This window comes from Lygodium microphyllum, chromosome 3 (genome assembly GCF_053477565.2).
Source record: "Lygodium microphyllum isolate KBCC chromosome 3, Lygodium_microphyllum_v1.1.10, whole genome shotgun sequence".
Taxonomy (NCBI): domain Eukaryota; kingdom Viridiplantae; phylum Streptophyta; class Polypodiopsida; order Schizaeales; family Lygodiaceae; genus Lygodium; species Lygodium microphyllum.
The window spans coordinates 22,366,154-22,375,025 of record NC_141137.1 but is presented as its reverse complement, the minus strand read 5'-3'; positions in this window follow the sequence as shown (position 1 = coordinate 22,375,025).

The window sequence follows — 8,872 nt, the reverse complement described above, 5'->3', positions numbered from 1 at the left end:
AAACATCAAGAGAAGAACTTGCAAGCATGTAGTTATCATCAAAATCAATCTACACAATATTAATCTCATCAATCTTGACACTAGTCTTGCTAAGAATAATGATGTCATAATCATTCTTTTCCTACACTTTATCCTTTTCCTTTTCTTTATACTTGTCATCATGCATGTTATGGCATTGTGGTTGAATATGACCCTCACATCTCCCATCATTGAACTATGACATATATCCCTTGGTAAGGTTATGGCTTTGTAGGACCTTGCTATGATGCTTTTGTCACATCTCCCATTACTAAAGTATGACATATATTACACTAGTCTTCTCAACTCATGTGAGAGATACTCACTTGCGAGGAACTAGTCCTGATGGTGTGAGACTTGGATGCCTATCCCGAAGAGATAGATTCTTGCAAAGATGGAGCACAGAGCCTTACTTTTGCGACATCATTTTTAGGTAAGGACAAGTCAAGTAGAAGAAATGCAAGAAAAAGTTTAAGAAATTGGAGGTAGCTTATGACTCTAATATAGATCCAAAGAGGAAGTGAGAAGGATATCCTAAGTGTTCACATTGTGGGAAGACCTGACACTTTGAGGAGAAGTGCTAGAAGAAATGCCCTCACCTTCATCTGGGAGTGAATGAAGGAGCTACACAAGATCCTCCCTCTACCTCTACTTCTACACTCGCTATTACTACCCAATTAATGTTCCTTCATAGTCATTAGTTGGAGGAGCCCTTTTAGCTATCTTGTCTTTTGAGAGGCCTTGGCTCATTGACAATGGTGCATCAAGTCATACGAGTCCTCAAGGAGATTGGCTCTAGGATCTTTGATATCTCTATCTTGAAAGTCCTACATGTTTCAAACTTGGGCTTCTATCTCCTCTTAATTCATGGCCTTGCATGACAATACTTGATCATCTTTACCAAATAATGTGGTGGCCACCCATTCCTCATTGGACATTTCCAGAGCGATTTGTTTGAGACCTCTCCACTCCCTTGGTGGCCTCTCATTGAATTAGGCTCTCATTTGGAGATGGGGTCTTACTCCTTTGATCATTGATAGACTTCATTGGTAATTGCACTCCTTTTGCCACTCTTGGATAAGTTCTATCTCCTTTAGCCTTTTGCCACATCTAGGATTTGAGAGGTGGTGTTAGTAGTCATGCATGGTCATCTCCTCCTATGAGCCTCAATTTGAGCTAGGCAAGGACATTTGGAGCTTTGATATTGTATTTGTGTGTTATTTGATCAATCCTAGACACAGGTGGAGGTCATGCAAGTGCAATTCATTTTTGGTAGGGTGGATATGGAGCCATATTTTGGGCTCAAACAATTAGTGTGCTAGTTATGATATCAATTTGGTTATTTATATCTTGCCAACACCCCCCCCTCCCCTTCATCGATCCATACATTGTTCATTCATCTAGCCCTCCTCATTGTTCTATCTCATCCTCCCGCCTTTCTCTAGTGCCCACATCAATGTTCCAAGTTGTGCGTCGTTGAATCTTGCAGCCTTGTATCATTCAATATTTTGTTGGTTTTTTCCTTCATTCTACTCCATTTCTTTTAGTCTCATTGTTTTCTATTCACTTTGTGTTCACTTTTCTTTCTGTTGCATTCTCAATATGCACCATGTCTTGTCTCACCATTGACTCGAAACCTAAAGGAAACCACAAAAAAATGGGCACCCCTTACCCACTTTGAAGTTAGGGTGCCATAAGACTAACCCATTCACCCTAATTCATCATCATGACATACACGAGAAGAATTGACCTGTAAACTAGATCCTACCCCACCTTAGGGCCTAGTGATTGTTCAATTATAATGATTTTGTCATTTAGGCTCTTGTTGAGCTTGTAAAAGATTTGTGTTGGCATTTATGAACATATGTGTATGGTATTGGTTACTTGACAAAAGAACATTGACTACTCTTACCAAGCTAAGTCCTTTGTCAAACTAGGGGAATTGCAATTTTCGATGATTTGATTTATTGCAATTATGGAGATGATGGTCCTAGAATACATTACTTTTCAACCATCCTAGATGTTGGAAAATGGAACCTTGCTATTGAAGCCATTGACACATTGTGAGAAGGAAGATGACATCGTTTAGGATTAAAGACACTTTGTTCATCAAAGGGACCTTTAGATGGTTTTCTAAATGAACCTTGGAATGTTATCCACCTTGCAACCTTTTATAGTGGTGATCTTATCTATTTTTGCCTATCTTATTTACCTTGAATCCTAATATTGATTGTGGTATAAAGAGGTGCATTGAGATCTTAAGAAAGTGCTGTGAAACATGAAGGGGGGATTGAATACGATTTGGAAAAGGCATCCATAATTATGTGGACACCGCCATGTCACACACTAAGTGCAGTCACTGTCTCTATCTTCTCCCATTGCTTTAGAGTCTCTCTCCTCTTACTGCAATGCCATACGAGAAAAATTCTGACAAGAAGTTTTTATTTGTCCAAAGGACATTGAAAGTGGCCTTCCTTTGAAGGCACTAGGTTAGTGTTCAAGAAAAAACTAATGTTAGATTTAAAGATGAATAAAAAAATCTTCCATAATTTGAAGAACAAGGTTATCACTTGTAAAAATTATGAAAATTAGTTTCAAAAGATACATACATGTAGTTTTGATTTAAAAATCCCTCTTTGGAATTTGTAGTTAAAGGCTTTTGTATCTACCACCAATAATGATTTTCATGAATAACACATACTATGGAGTGAAAGTCGATATATGCTTTTGATGAACATTGCATAATGTGAACCAACAAAAGGTATAGGGTTCAAGTTAATGTATTTGTTCAACATGCTGATGATGAGGATTGATAGGATTTCCATTCATCAAATTGACTTGCATACAAAAGCACCCTTTACTGCCAATGCCATTCGTGACCATTTTTAAATTGTTTGAGCACCTCCCTATAGTTGCTGACAAAAAGGCTAGTTTTCACCATCCATCCAATGCATCAAGTTATTCTAGATTTTGCTAGCCAAATTGTTGAAAGAGATTATGTTTTTGCCTTCTCTTGCCTTGCACCATCATGTGATCAAACTTAGCCACAATATAATCTCTTTATGGTGTTGCAAATAAACTCGATTAGATTTCTTAGCATACACGTAACCTTTAAGGGGCTCAATGGCTATTGTATCTTTAACTAATTCTTTGCCCAGTTGATTCATAGAATTAGTCCCTTGTACGGATTTGAAAAAGTGTCCCCAAATTTTATCCACCTTACCACCTTTTATGGTGGTCACCTCTATTATTGCCCATCTTCTTTGTCCTAAATAAACATTGATTGTGGCTTAAGGAGGTCAATCAAGGTCTTAAGAAGTAGGGGTTTAATGCATTTTGGAAAACATGTATAGATAGAAATGCATTATTATGTGGACCCCTCCATGTCATTAGTGGTTTGCAATTTCTTTCTCTCTCTCTCTCTCTCTCTCTCTCTCTCTCTATAACCTTCACCATTTTATTGTCATTAAATGATTGAATGAAATAGGATTTCTAAAAAAAAGCCTTCATAATATGAAGCACATGTTAAAAAAGTTTCAAAGGTTGATAGTTATAAGAACATAGTGACAACAAGGCTAGTATTTTAAACATCTTCAAAAGAGATCTTGTTTTTATGCCTCAAAAATATCATAATTTAATGTGAAAAAAAGAAAGGTGTATCAAAACTTGCAAACATCAAAGTTACATATATCATCTGTAAAGAAATGATTGCACCTAAACAAGCAACTTCTCAACTAGCTTAAAGAAGGTAGACCTCTTGCCCCCATGAGAAAGTAGTTTGTTATGGCATGACTAGGTGGTCCGACAAAGTAATGCTCCAAGCATAGACCATACCAAAATCCCCCAAAAGAGATTTTTTGCAACTTCAAGTGGAATGTAGACCCACATACTTTGTGATAATCCCACAATATGTGTTCGAAACTTGCAAACATCAAAGTTAGCCTTACATTACTTAGTAGATTATAATCACCTTACCACATTGCAAAACACTTGATTAGGATTGTTAGATATGCATAACCCTAGAAGGCTTAATGACCCTAGTAACCCCCGAAGTCTTTGGCTAAATCATTAAGTCGACCTATTTTCTAATCCATCCACATCCGAGTTTTCACTCACAACAATTCCGCAACACACACTCGAAACTTCCTTGAATGATAGGGTAAAAAAATCAGCCGTTACTCATGGAAGGAACCTAGGACTCGAGAGTTTGATTCATATTGCTTAGTGGTACCACTAATAGAAATGTGTTACAAGTTAGAGGTGGGTGGGTGGTCGAGATTAACAAATAGTTGTTCATTGAGTAGATCATCAAAGCTCAAATTTCCAACTGATATGTTTCAATTACGTGTTTTAAAAAATAGATATGTTCGGTAAATATGTGTGATGAGGCATGATTTCTTTTAACAATTACATTCAATGAATTCATCTAATGTGTAGCGTCTTGGGCAATTGGTCTAGTGGCGTGAATCTTGCTTTCGGTGTGAGAGGTAGTGAGTTCGATTCTCGCAACTCCCCTAGGGGATGGTGCATACAATTGTTTAATATATAAGTCACAAATTTTGCCACAGATTTCAAAGTATGACTTGCAATATGTTCCACTTTTATGGGCTTTATTGCCATGCAAATGCCTTAGTATATTCCTCTCAATTTTACATGCAAAAAGACAGTTGAATTAAAGAAACTGTTTTCAAGGGTGGCGCACACAATTGTTTAGTATATTAGTTAATGCCTTAGTATATTTCTCTCAATTTTACATGCAAAAAGATAGTTGAATTAAAGAAACTGTTTTCAAAGTATGACTTGCGATATGTTTCACTTTTTGGGCTTCATTGCCATGCAAATGCCTTAGTATATTCCTCTCAATTTTACATGCAAAAAGATAGTTGAATTAAAGAAATTGTTTTCAAGGGAGGCCCATACAATTGTTTAATATATTAGTCATAATTTTTGTCACAGTTTTCAAAGTTGCGATATGTTTCACTTTTATGGGCTTCATTGCCATGCAAATGCCTTAGTATATTCCTCTCAATTTTACATGCAAAAAGATTGTTGAATTAAAGAAACCATTTTCAGGGGTGATGCATACAATTGTTTAATATATTTGTCACAATTTTTGTCATAGTTTTCAAAGTATGACTTGCGATATGTTTCACATTTATGGGTTTCATTGCCATGCAAATGCCTTAGTATATTCCTCTCAATTTTACATGCAAAAAGATAGTTGAATTAAAGAAACCATTTTTTACGTATGACTTGCGATATGTTTCACTTTTATGGGCTTTGCCCCCTTTTTTTGTCATGGTTTTGAAAGTATGACTTAGTGATATGTTTCACTTTTGTGGGTGTGCCATGCAAATGCCTTAGTATGTTCCTCTCAATTTTACATGCAAAAAGATAGTTGAATTAAAGAAATAGTTACTAGTTCCAAGTTGGATTCTAAGCCATGTGACAAACTACTCCAACTGACGATTACAAGCGATGACTTTCTTGGCTTGTCCAAGTTTGCCCAAAAATTGAAAAACCATTGACTCTTGAAATTTGACTTCTTGCCAAGAGGGATCTGACTGACATGGAGCTTTTATGGGCTTCATTGCCATGCAAATGCCTTAATATGTTCCTCTCAATTTTAGATGTAAAAAGATAGTTGAATTAAAGAAATAGTTACTGAATTAAAGAAACTTTTATTGGTTACAAGTTGGATTCTAAGTGAGGTGACAAGCTACTCTAGTGGGAGATTACAAAGCAGTGACTTTTTTGGCTTGTCCAAGTTTTCCCAACGACTGAAAAACCATTGACTCTTGGAATTCGACCTCTTTGTTGAGAGGGATTTGACATGGGGCTTTTATGGGCTTCGTTGCCATGCAAATACCTTAGTATGTTCCTCTCAATTTTAGATGCAAAAAGATAGTTGAATCAAAGAAATAGTTACTGGCTATCTACAACTTGGATTCAAAGCCAAGCGAAAAACTACTCCAGTTGGAGATTACAAAGCATTGACTTTTTTGGCTTGTCCAAGTTTGCCCAAAGACTGAAAAACCATTGGCTCTTGAAATCCAACCTCTTTGTTGAGAGGGATTTGACATGGGGATTTTATGGGCTTCGTTGCCATGCAAAATGCCTTAGAATGTTCCTCTCAATTTTAGATGCAAAAAGATAGTTGAATTAAAGAAATAGTTACTAGATACAACTTGGATTCAAAGCCAGGCAACAAACTACTCCTATTGGAGATTACAAAGCAGTGACTTTTTGGCTTGACCAGGTTTTCCATAAAATGACAGAGAAACCATTGGCTCTTGAAATTTGACCTCTTGACAAGAGGGATTCGACATGGAGCTAGTGAAAGCCTCATTGCATCGTGCCTCCTAGATTGCCTTGAGAGTAAGTGTTAGATATGATCAATGGCCCACCCTCATTAGGTGCTACCAATGATCCATGGTGCTCAAAGTTGTAAGGCCCCCATTATGAGGAGAAGCCAAATGTGAGCCCGGACATTGGTTGAGTCCTGACTTGTATATCAGATGAGGTCTATGTGACCGGATGGCAAAAAGGTGACTGTCCCAATGGTAAAGGGAATATTCCCTGGCCGACTAGTGGAGGCTCATATGGTAGGTCGGTCAGCAGGCCGACCTAACGACCTTCGCGGGCTATAAAAGCTAAACCCCTTCGCAGCCATCATTTACTTATCTTTCACCTAGTCAGAGTTGTTGTTCTAGCTAGCCTTAAGCTCTTCACCTATCTTTTGTCTAGATCGCCATCTAAGCTTCACACAGTGGAAGCGCACGGGTGGACAGAGCCATCTTTGTATCAGTTGTTTGGAGCTAAAGAATTTACTGATTCTCCTCTTATCTGTTGTGTACTCTCTATCTCTTTCTCAGATTCTGTTCGCTGCGCCGTGTAATATTTTACATGGTATCAGAGCCCAGGGGGCTCTAGAGATCGGAGAGCATGCAAGAGGCAAAGGCTTCAACAGCAAAGAGAAACAATGTCGACTCCGGGAAGCAGTTCTGGTGCATCAGGAAGCGGTGCAGGAGGTGGTGCTGTACCGGCTATTCAAACACTGAGGATTCGTCCACTAACCTTCAGCGAAGGTAAGTTAGATGGTACAAACTACACCTTGTGGAAGTTCAAAATTACAACTATCCTTGATTCTTATGAGCTTCTGGAGACTGTGCTGGGGACTGACGCAGAACCACAGCCTACCCCCGACCCATCAAATCCTAGTGCGATGATTCCTCCAAATGCAGATCTTCTACGAGCTTGGAAACGAAGGAATGTAGATGCATTGTGTGCCTTAGTTACAAGCTGTTCTGACAGTGTTTTGACTCTGATTCAGCATACAACCAAAGCGTCAGAGGCTTGGAATGTACTAAGGAGTTAGTATGAAACACGAAACCAAACAAGGATTCAAAACTTGGAGAATCAACTAGCACCGGAGAAGTTTGCTGAAGGAGAGACGGTTGAAGCATTCATCACTCGGATTAAGAATCTGCGCGACCAGATGGCTGGCGCTGGGATACAAAAGACTAGCGAAGAGCTAGCTCGGAGGTGTCTTCGGATTTGTCCACAAAAGTTTGATGGACTAGTAACTGCCCTTAATACTCAGGTGAGACCTCAAGCTTTGACTTTTGAGGAGTTTTGTGCATTATTAATGGAGGAGGAGTTGAGGCTGAAAGCCCGAGAAGGAAGCAACAATGGAGATGCTGCATTCTCTGCCAATGCAAAAGGCAAAGGTGTTTCCTCCACCAAAAATGATGGTGACAAAAAGAAGAAGGGTGGCCAGAAGAAGTTTCAAGGAGAGTGCTTCTACTGTAAGAAGAAAGGACATGCAATTGCAGATTGTTGTGTCAAGAAGGCAGATGAAAAGAATGGTACCCTTAAAAGTAAAGGGAAAGAGACAGCCAATACGGCTGAAGCAGAGTTGGAATTATTCATGGCGACCATTGAGGAAGTGTGCTCCTCGGCGCAAGAAGAATCTACCACTGACTCTTGGGTGTTGGATAGTGGGGCCTCCCGTCACATGACCAACAAGAAAGGTCTATACAGTTATATGCAGCCTCTACAAGAATCCATCACTGTGACGGTTGGAAATGATGCTAAATGCCCTGCTGCGGGCACAAGTACTATTTCTTTTGTTGCTGCAAATGGTGAAGTCAAAAAGCTTTCAAATGTGTTGTATGTTCCCGAAATCAGGAGAAATCTCTTACCAGTTGCTGCCATAACTGATCTTGGTCATGAAGTGAGGTTCAAGAAGACAGGTGCAGAAATTATTGATAGTGCTGGCACAATTGTTGGCAAAGGAGAAAGAAGGAACAACTTGTATGAGCTAAGTGCTCTTACAGCCACCGCTGGAGTGGGCACAAGTAAGCTTTGGCATGAAAGGTTTGGATACATTGGATTTGCAGTATTGAAGGAGATGCAAAAGCAAGGTATGGTTGCTCACCTACCTACAATAACTGAATTGAAGGAACCATGTGAAGCTTGTATGATGGGCAAGCAACAAAGAAAGGCATTTCCACAAGAAAGCAAGAATAGAGCACAGGCTTCTCTAGAGTTGGTGCATGCTGACTTGTGTGGTAAGATGCCTACACAGGCCTTGGGGGGATCTTCTTATTTTATGTTGATTGTCGATGACTACAGTAGGAAGATGTGGGTGTACTTCCTTCGTGATAAGGCTCAAGCTTTTGGTAAGTTTAAAGAATGGCTAATACTTGTTGAGAATGAAACAGGGAAAAGTGTGAAGAAATTTAGAACAGATGGTGGTGGTGAGTTCAACTCAAAGGAGTTTGAAGGTTTTTGCAAGAGCAAAGGGATCAAGCGTCAATTGACGACGCCTCACACACCTCAGCAGAACGGT